This window comes from Corythoichthys intestinalis, chromosome 7, assembly GCF_030265065.1.
Source record: "Corythoichthys intestinalis isolate RoL2023-P3 chromosome 7, ASM3026506v1, whole genome shotgun sequence".
Classification (NCBI taxonomy): Eukaryota; Metazoa; Chordata; class Actinopteri; order Syngnathiformes; family Syngnathidae; genus Corythoichthys; species Corythoichthys intestinalis.
The window spans coordinates 31,903,377-31,915,708 of record NC_080401.1 but is presented as its reverse complement, the minus strand read 5'-3'; the positions used below and the strand labels follow the sequence as shown (position 1 = coordinate 31,915,708).

Below are 12,332 nucleotides of genomic sequence, written 5' to 3'. Positions count from 1 at the left end.
GACTTTATGGACACCCTGTATTACTGTCAACTGCAGCCAATTAAGATATAAGCATGATCCAGTGGTTCTTGAACACTTTTAAAGAAAGTGCCACCTCAACAATGACTTGGCTTTCCAAGTACAGCGGTATCTCGACATACAATCGCATCGACATACGTTTCCTTCGACATCTGACGTAAAATTTGACTCCTCGTTTGACAGCGTCGCAGTTTCATTGCTTACCCGCAAGATGGACGCACGACGAATTTGCTTGGGAGAGAAATCAACATGAGTCCCAAAAAGGTCAGTGCAGGTGGTGAAAAAAATGGAAAAAGGTCATGCTTAGCATTGAAATTAAGATGGAAATGATAGAAAATTATAGGCTTGGTGTGAGCATCAGTGAACTGACTCGACAATTTATTTCAGAACTTGTGCAACACAACAAGGCTACTGTGCTCCGTAGTCGACGCCAACAACAACAACATGAAAGGAGAAAGTAAAAACTCATCCGCACCTCTCACACTCGGTCGTCAGTCACACAGTGCGTTCAGGAGCAGCATGCAAAACACAACTGCCACATTAGAACCCGATTCGTTACATCATTATTATTATTATTATTCAGATTTGCATTCATAATTTACTTGTTTTGCGATGTGTAATTGCTATTTTTGTTATCGAACCAGCTAGTAGTTATTAAGGATTTAGCCATAGGCGGAGTTTGACTTTTGTGGTGGGGGGCAAAACATGTTGATGACCCCAAAACACTGTGTCAGCAATAAAATTAATTTACACGATATATGCTTGGTTAGTAGCTTAGCCCATGCTTGTACATACAGGCATCCCTGCTATGTGTGTGAAGGTGTGTGAACGTGTGTGAGTGCACACGTTTTTCTTTGGAGAAGTAGACGCTGATTTTTGCGTTCCGCGGAGACATCCGATTTAAAAGGTTTTCCAGTCACTCACACCTTTACAAAACAAATCCTCACCGTGGTGAGTTTGAAAATGGCTTTTTGACTGAAATTTCCAGCCAGGAATATTTATAATCATAGATTAAAACGTAGTGTTTTTTTGTTTCCCATCATTTTTTTTTGTGGAATTCTAAATCAGGTTGCTTAGGACAGCTACGCTCTTGGCCAAGGACGTCGTCCATTGAATGTTGTATGCCCAGTTGTGGCTCTGTTGTATAATTAGCGTCTTTAGTAGGACAATCTGAAACTCCGCTCACACTGTCCTCAGGTGGTTTTGGCTAAGCAAAGCAAATGACCGTCTCTAAGATGCTAGTCACATGATCTGTTCGAAAAGAATTTTGACTCATTATAATTTTTGTTGTTGTTGTTCATTTGATTTATTTTTGTTGTTTGTTGTAGTGTTTTACAACTTTTATAGACAACATTTTACCGGCAAAGACTTAATTTTAAGTTCATAAATCAGAAAGTCACTTGCATGCAATGACATTTTCGGCCACCAGGGGGTGCTAACACCAACCTCCCCACCCCCCTTTTATTCTCCGCGTATGGATTTAGCGTAGTTTTTTGGGCTGTGGAATACATTAAAAGAATTATAATGGAAAATCCTGCTCGGCCATTTCGACTTACAAACCAGGTACTGGTATGAATTAAATTTGTATGTAGCGTTACCACTGTATTATCATCATGTACAGTTGTGTTGTTTTAGTTGTGTACATGAATAAATTTGATGTCATAGTTGGCCAAAATGTTAAAAAAATAAAACACAATTTATTAATTGGCTTTTTTTTAAGACAGTTTGAACATTAACATGAGCTTTCGGGTGAAAATAATGTTCATGTACTTCTGGTTTGAGGAAAATTGTATAACCCATAAAAAATTTCCTAACTATTTAAAAAAAACTGTTGCAAAAAACTAAAAGTGACTCTTTGGGAGTTTATGATGGATACAAATGAACTGAGCTTCAAAAAGTCTTGAACGGTTATTTCAGTCAATCTTTTGCATACCACTAGTAGGAGCCCACATACCACGTTTGGTAAAAATACCACTCATTCAGAACCGTTGGCATAAGCAATTATTGGTACTTTTGTACCGCACAAAATAAAAATGTTGGTGTATTCATAGTCCACTACCAGTATGAGGATCTCGAACATGTTTAACACATTTAATCATGTTTAATAGTCAGACTTGATTGTTTGCTAACAGAATGAGATTTTTTTTTTTTTTTTTAATCTGCTTTTGAGCACTAAGCCACTGTGGAAGAAATATAGTTCATCTCGCAGTCTGGCTGATGAAATAAAACGTAAGACTCTTTTTATAATTGACAGGCTCTCTCTGGAGGCCACTCAAATGCAGACATATTGCCAGATAAGCGCTTTTATTGGTACTTACCGTAACAAGTTTACAAACGTGGCATTGAAATATGAGCGAGCCGCAGCTTGAACTTTTAAACCCTCTTCGTGTTTGTCGCACGGTTTTCTTTTTTTCTTTTTTTTTTTTTGACCCATACGCATACTCCTGTTCCTCATCATCCTTCTGCGGTTACCAGGCAACATAAGGGAAGGAAGCTGGATAGAGAGAACGTGTGGGTAGAAGATGAACAGTAATGGATCCGGTTATGTTGCGGGTCAATTTGAACCAATTTTTACAATTTTGTAGGCCCCCTACTTTTGTAACAGGAATATTTTAAAAGAGACCAAAAAAAAAAACTATGTTTTTCTTTTATATTTGTTCCGAATCCAGAAAAAAAAAAAGACAAAGGAAAAGCTTGTGGATAAAGATGTATTATTTGTGTGTTTGTATTATGAATTAAAGGAACCATTCATCAAATGTGAAGAAAATAAAAAAATAAAGTGTTAAATGGGAGGATTCAATGTATTTTTTTCAATGAAAGTAAACTTAAGACAAAAGCAACTGATAAAATTGAATTTATACACATTTCCATGAAGAAATAACTTCAAACTCTGGGGCCATATGTTGATAAAAATAAAAGAAAACACTTGTCATTTGCAAATTTGCGAAAAGTTTTTCTTTGTATATTTTCTTTAAAAAAATAGTTAGCAAATATAATATAAGTAATATTTATAGTATAAGTCGTATTTTCTCACACTTGTCTCTTTATATTAGTTCCATACATTTAAGTAAAATTTATCTTTTTTTTTTTAAATTATATCTTTTGACTAAAAAACAAATTCTGTATTTTCATATTAAATTAAAAATGAAAACAACTGAATTAAAATTGGCTTTATATATATTTATATATATATATATATATATATATATATATATATATATATATATATATATATATATATATATATATATATATATATATTACCCCCCCAAAATGTAAATAAGTTTTTCCCCCACATAATGGGGAAAAGCCATTGGCAGTGTATCAAATACTTGTTCTCCCCACTGTGTGTGTATATATATATATATATACAGTGCCTTGCAAAAGTATTCGGCCCCCTTGAATCTTGCAACCTTTCGCCACATTTCAGGCTTCAAACATAAAGATATGAAATTTAATTTTTTTGTCAAGAATCAACAACAAGTGGGACACAATCGTGAAGTGGAACAACATTTATTGGATAATTTAAACTTTTTTAACAAATAAAAAACTGAAAAGTGGGGCGTGCAATATTATTCGGCCCCTTTACTTTCAGTGCAGCAAACTCACTCCAGAAGTTCAGTGAGGATCTCTGAATGAGCCAATGTTGTCCTAAATGACCGATGATGATAAATAGAATCCACCTGTGTTTAATCAAGTCTCCGTATAAATGCACCTGCTCTGTGATAGTCTCAGGGTTCTGTTTAAAGTGCAGAGAGCATTATGAAAACCAAGGAACACACCAGGCAGGTCAGAGATACTGTTGTGGAGAAGTTTAAAGCCAGATTTGGAAACAAAAAGATTTCCCAAGCTTGAAACATCTCAAGGAGCACTGTGCAAGCCATCATATTGAAATGGAAGGAGCATCAGACCACTGCAAATCTACCAAGACCCGGCCGTCCTTCCAAACTTTCTTCTCAAACAAGGAGAAAACTGATCAGAGATGCAGCCAAGAGGCCCATGATCACTCTGGATGAACTGCAGAGATCTACAGCTGAGGTGGGAGAGTCTGTCCATAGGACAACAATCAGTCTTACACTGCACAAATCTGGCCTTTATGGAAGAGTGGCAAGAAGAAAGCCATTTCTCAAAGATATCCATAAAAAGTCTCATTTAAAGTTTGCCACAAGCCACCTGGGAGACACACCAAACATGTGGAAGAAGGTGCTCTGGTTATATGAAACCAAAATTGAACTTTTTGGCCACAATGCAAAACGATATGTTTGGCGTAAAAGCAACACAGCTCATCACCCTGAACACACTATCCCCACTGTCAAACATGGTGGTGGCAGCATCATGGTTTGGGCCTGCTTTTCTTCAGCAGGGACAGGGAAGATGGTTAAAATTGACGGGAAGATGGATGCAGCCAAATACAGGAACATTCTGGAAGAAAACCTGTTGGTATCTGCACAAGACCTGAGACTGGGACGGAGATTTATCTTCCAACAGGACAATGATCCAAAACATAAAGCCAAATCTACAATGGAATGGTTCAAAAATAAACTAATCCAGGTGTTAGAATGGCCAAGTCAAAGTCCAGACCTGAATCCAATCGAGAATCTGTGGAAAGAGCTGAAGACTGCTGTTCACAAACACTCTCCATCCAACCTCACTGAGCTCGAGCTGTTTTGCAAGGAAGAATGGGCAAGAATGTCAGTCTCTCGTTGTGCAAAACTGATAGAAACATACCCCAAGCGACTTGCAGCTGTAATTGGAGCAAAAGGTGGCGCTACAATGTATTAACGCAAGGGGGCCGAATAATATTGCACGCCCCACTTTTCAGTTTTTTATTTGTTAAAAAAGTTTAAATTATCCAATAAATGTTGTTCCACTTCGCGATTGTGTCCCACTTGTTGTTGATTCTTGACAAAAAATTAAAATTTTATATCTTTATGTTTGAAGCCTGAAATGTGGCGAAAGGTTGCAAGGTTCAAGGGGGCTGAATACTTTTGCAAGGCACTGTATATATATGCAGTGGGTCATGATTTTTTTTTTTGTGTAAGGCTTATCAAAGCTTATTTATTTATTTTCAAATTAAACCAAACGTCAGTGAAGAAACAACAACTGAATGACCAGTAGGAGGCATCTGTTTCCTGTCGGTGTCTCTGTATGACTCAGAGGCAGTGATGGGATGCAGACTTCTCTAAATGTGTTTGCCCATCACGTCTGCAAAAGGTCACAAGTGGTCTGCTCGGCCTGGTCTCCATGGGAACCGTCTTCCTAATAGAGATGGCGCGGAGTCCCCTGGACGTTATGGGAGATGTTAGCACTGTGATATCGTGATAGTATTGGGGAGAAGAGTGAGGATACTATAAGCTATTGTCAAAAGAATCAGTAACCATTTTCACAGTCAATAATTCTAATTTAGAGACCTTGTCAACATAAAGGTTTTCACGTAATATAATCATTTTTTTTTTTTTCATATACAGTTTTTCAATGATGATAAAGAGAACACATTGTTATTTCTTAAAACATTTTTCTTTTTTCATTTCGGAGGAAAATGAAGTTAAATTAATTGAAATTAAAGGTTTTGTTTAGTTTTTGTTTTTTGTTTTTTTCTGAAAAGGGCAGTGTTATTATTTTCATTTAATATTTTTTATTAATTAAAAAAAAAATCTCTAGTTAATGATATTTCATTAAGGACTATAGACATTTAAAATTAAAAACACTAATTACTCCCTTTTTATTAATTTTTTAATATATTTTTTTAAATAAGGAAAAAGGAATAAGACCAAATATTGTTATATTTCTCTCCAGAAATTTCATTTCAATTTTATTTTTTGTGAGAAACATGTACAACTCTACAATTCCTCTTTTATTTTTGTGATTTTTGTTGTTGTTGAAAAGACTAATTATTATCTGTAACTAATCATCTTCCATTGAGCAACTCAGAACTGTTATTTAAATTTAAAACTGTATATACTCCCTTTTTATTATCAATGATATCATAAATATCAATAATATTACTATTTATTTTTAGAAAGGAATTCTCTCCCCCAAAAAATCTTTTAAATGTTTTAGTAAGAAACATGAAATTGATGCACGATTTACTTTCACAGAATACACAAATGACCAGAGGTGGGTTGAGTAGCCAAAAATTTTACTCAAGTAAGAGTAGCGTTACTTCAAAATAATATTTCTCAAGTAAAAGTAGAAGTAGTTATCCAAAAATGTACTCAAGTAAAAGTAAAAAAGTATCCAGTGAAAACAATACTAATGAGTAACATTGTAACTGTTTTTTAATATTTTTTTAAACAATGTTTTTCTCTCTCTCTCTCTCTCTCTCTCTCTCTCAGCACAAAATGATCAATCTGAACTTTTGTTATAATGATACTATACAATAACCTATTACAGAAATAATAAAAAAAAAATCATTGAATTCCGGCTAGAGGGAAAAAAAAGACAAATGAAGCATTATTCAGCCAAAGAGCACGAGTGCCTTCTAGTGGAGAAAATAGTTCCTAGTTTGAATAATGAATAGTTCCTTCATAGTTTCAGTGCTGGCCAAAAGTATCGGCACCCCTGCAATTCTGTCAGATAATGTTAAATTTCTCCCAGAAAATGATTGCAATTACAAATGCTTTGGTAGTAATATCTTCATTGATTTTGCTTGCAGTGAAAAAAGACAAAAGAGAATGGGGGAAAAAATCATTATCATTTTACACAAAACTCTAAAAATGGGCCGGACTACTTGGTACCACAACCTTTAGACAAAATAACTGCGAACAACCGCTTCAGGTATCCATGAATGAGTTTCTTACAATGCTCTGATGGAATTTTAGAGCATTCTTCTTTGGTCAACTGCTCCAGGTCTCTGAGATTTTGAAGGGTGCCTTCTCCAAACTGCCATTTTCAGATCTCTCCACAGGTGTCCTATGGGATTCAGGTCTGGACTCATTGCTGGCCACTTTAGAAGTCTCCAGTACTTTCTCTCAAACCATTTTCTAGTGCTTTTTGAAGTGTGTTTTGGGTCATTGTCCATGACCTCTGAGGGTGACCCGCCTTTCTCACACTGGGCCCAGCATTATGCTGCAAAATTTGTTGGTAGTCTTCAGACTTCATAATGCCATGCACACGGTCGAGCAGTCCAGTGCCTGAGGTAGCAAAGCAACCCCAAAACATAGGGAACCTCCGCCATGCTTGACAGTGGGGATCGTGGTCTTTTCTTTGAAGGCCTCGTTTTTTTCCTGTAAAATCTAAGTGGATGCCTTTTCCCAAAAAGCTCTACTTTTTTCTTATTTGACCAGAGAACATTCTTCCAAAACGTTTTTGGCTTCCTCACGTAAGTTTTGGCAAACTCCAGCCTGGCTTTTTTAATGTCTCTGGGTCAGAAGTTGAGTATTCCTGGCTATCCTACCATAGAGTCCCTTTTCATTCAGATGCCAACCGATAGTACGGGTTGACACTGTTGTACCCTCGGACTGCAGAACAGCTTGAACTTGTTTGGATGTTAGTCGAGGTTCTTTATCCACCATTCTCACAATCTTTCGTTGAAATCTCTCATCAACTTTTCTTTTCCTTCCACATCTAGGGAGGTTAGCCAAAGTGCCATGGGCTTTACACTTATTGATGACACTGCCCACGATAGACACAGGAACATTCAGGTCTTTGGAGATGGACTTGTAGCCTTGAGATTGCCCATGCTTCCTCACAATTTTGCTTCTCAAGTCCTCAGACAGTTCTTTGGTCTTCTTTCTTTTCTCCATGCTCAATGTGGTACACACAACCACACAGGATGAATCAACTTTAATCAATTTTAACTGGCTGCAAGTGTGATTTAGTTATTGCCACCACCTGTTATGTGCCACAGGTAAGTAACAGGTGCTGTTAATTGCACAAATTGGAGAAGCATCCCATGATTTTTCAAAGGGTGCCAATACTTTTGTCAGGCCCATTTTTGGAGTTTTGTGTAAAATGATAATGGTGTAAAAAAAAAAAAAAAAATCCATTCTCTTCTGTGTTTTTTTCATTGCAAGCAAAATCAATGAAGATATTTCTACCAAAGCTTTTGTAATTGCAATCATTTTCTGGAAGAAATTGAGCATTATCTGACAGAATTGTAGGGGTGCCAATACATTCTGCCAGCAGTGTAAATGTAATGGAGTACATGTAACACGTTACTACCCATTTCTGCAAATGACATAGAAGGCCGAATCTCGGTCCTGGGCCTTGAGTTTGATACCTCTGCTGTAGATGAATGGATCTACATTTTGCACACTACAGTGGATATAAAAAGTCTACACATCCCTGTTGAACCACCAGGCTTTTTTGACACACACAAAAAAACTGCCAAAAGAATAACAGCAGAAAGGCATAAAATGTGGAAGCTGGCAAAAGTTTGATCAAAGTACCCAAAATTGGACCCAAAATCAGAATGAATCAAACCTGCGCAAGGGAGAAAAAGGGGGGAGGCTGGTTGATGGAAAAGAAGGGGTGTGGATGAATGAACAGATTTAGTGTCATCTCTCAGTCTGGGAGTATCGACCACCTTAATCCCTCATCATCCGTCCCTTCCTCCCCCTCCTCCTCTACTGTCTACCACCAGGCCCTGATTTTCCACCTCTCTTCATCCGTTTGTGTTTTTCCATACCTTCAGATTAAGATAATACTTCACATTTGTTTGTACGTGTCAGCGTCTCCTCTTTAAGCCTGTAGCAGACCCCGGAAGCGTGATGCCGGGTCCGCTGGAGATTGTCGACGTATTGATTCACTGTCGTCAGTGACGTCAATTCCCCCTTTACTTTTTTATTGATTAACCTACAGGGGGTGCCAGATCACACTTATGAATCGATCTGTCGGCGCTGGGCGAGAACACATTGATCCGGGGAGTTTGAAGGCGCGAAAAGAGCGAGGTAATATCCTTGGCGGCTTATGTCTTCACTGCAGACGGTTTATGAAGACAGCGTTGCTATCTGTTAATCTGACACCCGTTTCAAGGGGGACAATCAGCACTAATCCTATGACTAGCCTGATAATACCACTCACAATAAGAACCCACGTGTGGACAACTCATGACGCGCACATAAACAATCAACAAGTTTGCGTCAGATTTCGTCCAACTGACTGAGTCAGAATTCAGATGGAACTTGTAATCGGATATGTACAGTGATACAAAAGGAGATTGAAACTTGTCTTCTTTCTGCAAAAAAAGACAAATTACGGCAATTTTCGGACTATAAGACGCTACTTTTTTCCTTCATTTTGAATCCTGTACAGTCCAGTGTGGCTTTTTTTTTTTTTTTTTTTTTTTTTTTTTTTTAATTTATTTGGGTTCAAGGGTAACACTTCATTTGACAGTGGTATCATAAGACTGTCATAATTATGAAATAACACTATCATAGGCATTACTGAATGCTTATGACAGATGTCATTAAGTGTCATCTGGCAAATTATTTCACTAACTCCATTTATGTCCAGCTTAGATCTTTTACATACGTTCAAAAGTGATAATTTGCCAGATAATTATAAATGACAACTGTTATAAGCATTCATTAATGCTCATGACAGTGTCATATAATAATTATGATTGTCTAACGACAGTCTTATGATGCCACTCTCAAAGAAAGTGTTACCAAAGACCATAACTAGCAATTAATGAAACAACTGGAACAGTAACTGAAGAAAAAGACCATAACTAGAAATTACTGAAACAACTGGAACAGTAACTGAAGAAACAGACCATAACTAGCAATTAATGAAACAACTGGAACAGTAACTGAAGAAATAATTAGCACAGAACATGAATTTTAATTTGTTGTAAAGCACTTTGGGGACCTTTCGGGTTTTGTAAAGGGCTATATAAATAAATTTGATTTGATTTGGATTATTATTTACCTCTGTAGCACTGCAATGCATGCTAGGAGGTATGTTGGACGACAACAGTTTTGACAGCAGGTGGTAGCAGAGCTTGGCTGTTTTCCCCAAGGGAGCAGTGGTGAGCCAGCTTCTTGAAGCAATCATGGTGGTTCATTTGGTCTTATGACAGTCGTATGATGTCGCTGTCAAATAAAGTATTTCCGGTTAATATCTTTTGGTGTGAATATCCCATAATACAGTGAGGACAACTGCGGCTTTTAGTCCAGTGCAGCTTATAGTGCGAAAATTACAGTATTCATGTTAAAAAACACTTTCTTGGAAAACAAACTGATAAGGAAAAAATATATATAGTTGACTTTATTAAAACGATATTAGTTTGTAATATCCAAAAAGAACACCAATTTTTGTTTAGAAGACAGAAAAAGAATATAGCAAACTTTCTTAAAAAGATACTGAGGTTGTAATGTCAAAAAGAGAAGACAAACTTTTGATTTTGCTTTTCCTGACCATTTCATGCATGAATCAAGATTTATTTTATTAATTAAAGCGGAAGTTCAGAATTTTTTACTTTAAGCTTAATCTTCGAGTTAACGGTGGTTTAATTGTCAATGGAGTTTTAACAAATTCTTTTTTTTTTTTTTTTTTTTTTTAATTATTATTATTTATGTTATTGGTTAGCTTCAGGGCTATGGAGTGGCTAGGCTAGCGCGGGTCGATGGTCTCATTTTAGCATGTCAAGTAATAACGATCCTAAAAGATCTAACAAAGTCAAATAAATTCAAAATGCAGATCATTGTTCCAAATATCCATGCGGCCAAAACAATGTCAGACCAAACTGCCGTAATTCATTTTAGTCTGGAGCACTATTTTTTTAGATGCATAATGCGACTACAATAGAGAGAAATGTTTTGGCCACTCGTGCTCATGCTGCATTCGAGGAAGATGGGAAGTCAGACCTATCCCACTTGGATGGTACCAGTTGCAACCTCAAAGCGTTCCAAGCAAATGGAAACAGTAAGATGGCTTATCGCGACAAGTTCTTTTTCATTTTGGTCATCAAAAGACATTTTGAACTCCAGCAAACCTGCCTTCTCATAAGCGATCAAATAGTGTAGGAAAAAACACTGCTAAGGTCAATAGCACACACTGTAAACTGCCTTTTTTGTTTTACTATTGATGGTCTGCTTTTCGACAGGTAGCGCCGATTTGTCGAGTGACATCAGATTGAAGCAACTCGTGAAGTCTGGGTACGTTTTTTTTTTTCCCCGCCTCCCAGTTCGAGTGGCGTTCCAATCATATTTTTCTGTCGGAGGTTGGAAAACTCTGACTTCCCACCTTCCTTGAATGCAACATCTGTCTTCTGAATCTTGACTGAAGAACGGCAACATGGTGAAATGTGAATTTATAATCTGTGGAAACAGAAAAAAATGGGCAAATGAAAATTTCCACAAATTCCCTATGAAGAACGAGGAACAATATAAACTGTGCCTGCCTGTACCCTGCAGAGCTGCTGGATTACAAATGTTGCTGTTCAAACTACAGTTATTGAAATGCAATGGTAAATTCTAATTACTTCATCCTGAAAACATAGCCAACACTATTGATTGCATGGGTCATCTTTATTCTTACACGTGAATATGTTGTTTTTTATTGGCATGCTAAGATGGGACCAATGAGTCACGCTAGCTTAGCCACTCCAAAGCCCTGAAATAAACAAATAACTGACAAACTGCACAGAATTTTTTTTTACATTAAACTCCACCATTTAATCCCTCATTAACTCCAAGATTAAGCCTAATGGCAACAATTCTAAAATTTCCCTTTAATGTTTTCATTACATTTATATAGGACAGAGGTCTCAATTTTGTGGCCTGCGAGACAATATTTTACAGCCCATATTTCACATCCTATTGTAGTATTAGTGTTGCCTGCACATATTTTGTGATGGGGAATTACAATGCATTTGACTGCATTAATTAAAGGGTCCATTTTGGGGAAATAAATCAATTATTTAAGTTGTAATAAACAACACAAAACACAAATAAATACAAATTTATTTTTAAAAAATTAATTTGAAAAATTAAAACTTAAACGATACAAACTATAATAAATTGTAGGGGGGGGCGTATAGACAAATATAAATAAGTGCCCAGTGTGTATTTTGCTCTGGTAATGTTATTTATTTATTTATTTGTTTTATTTTGCCACCGACAGCAAAAGTTGTTTCCAAATACCAATTTCCCTCTTCTATTAACTACTGAAATACATACTCTGTTAACTGCGCTGACAGTGAATGAGGTAAACTACTGATAACCTTTAAATAATAGTCTACTGTAGTGACCACGTTCCAGGACCTTGTTTTTAAGTCAAAATGGTCGTATGTCTAGCAGGATTTTCCAATAAGAATACATTCTAATTCCATTAATTAGTTCCACAGCCTGAAAACCTACACTAAATCC

General features: G+C 36.6%; 1 protein-coding gene across 2 annotated transcripts in view; it reads left to right on the top strand.

The window, feature by feature from the left end:
- Positions 1–11,441, top strand: part of LOC130918706 (capping protein, Arp2/3 and myosin-I linker protein 3-like) — a 109,092-nt gene extending 97,651 nt beyond the window's left edge. The window contains exon 42 of one of the 2 annotated variants that reach the window (XR_009063814.1): positions 11,069–11,441. The gene's annotated coding sequence lies outside the window, so the exon portion shown is untranslated. Of the gene's footprint in view, positions 1–201; positions 246–11,068 lie in introns of those variants that run through there. The other variant, XR_009063816.1, reaches the window with a different exon arrangement.
- Positions 11,442–12,332: the final 891 nt, after the last annotated feature.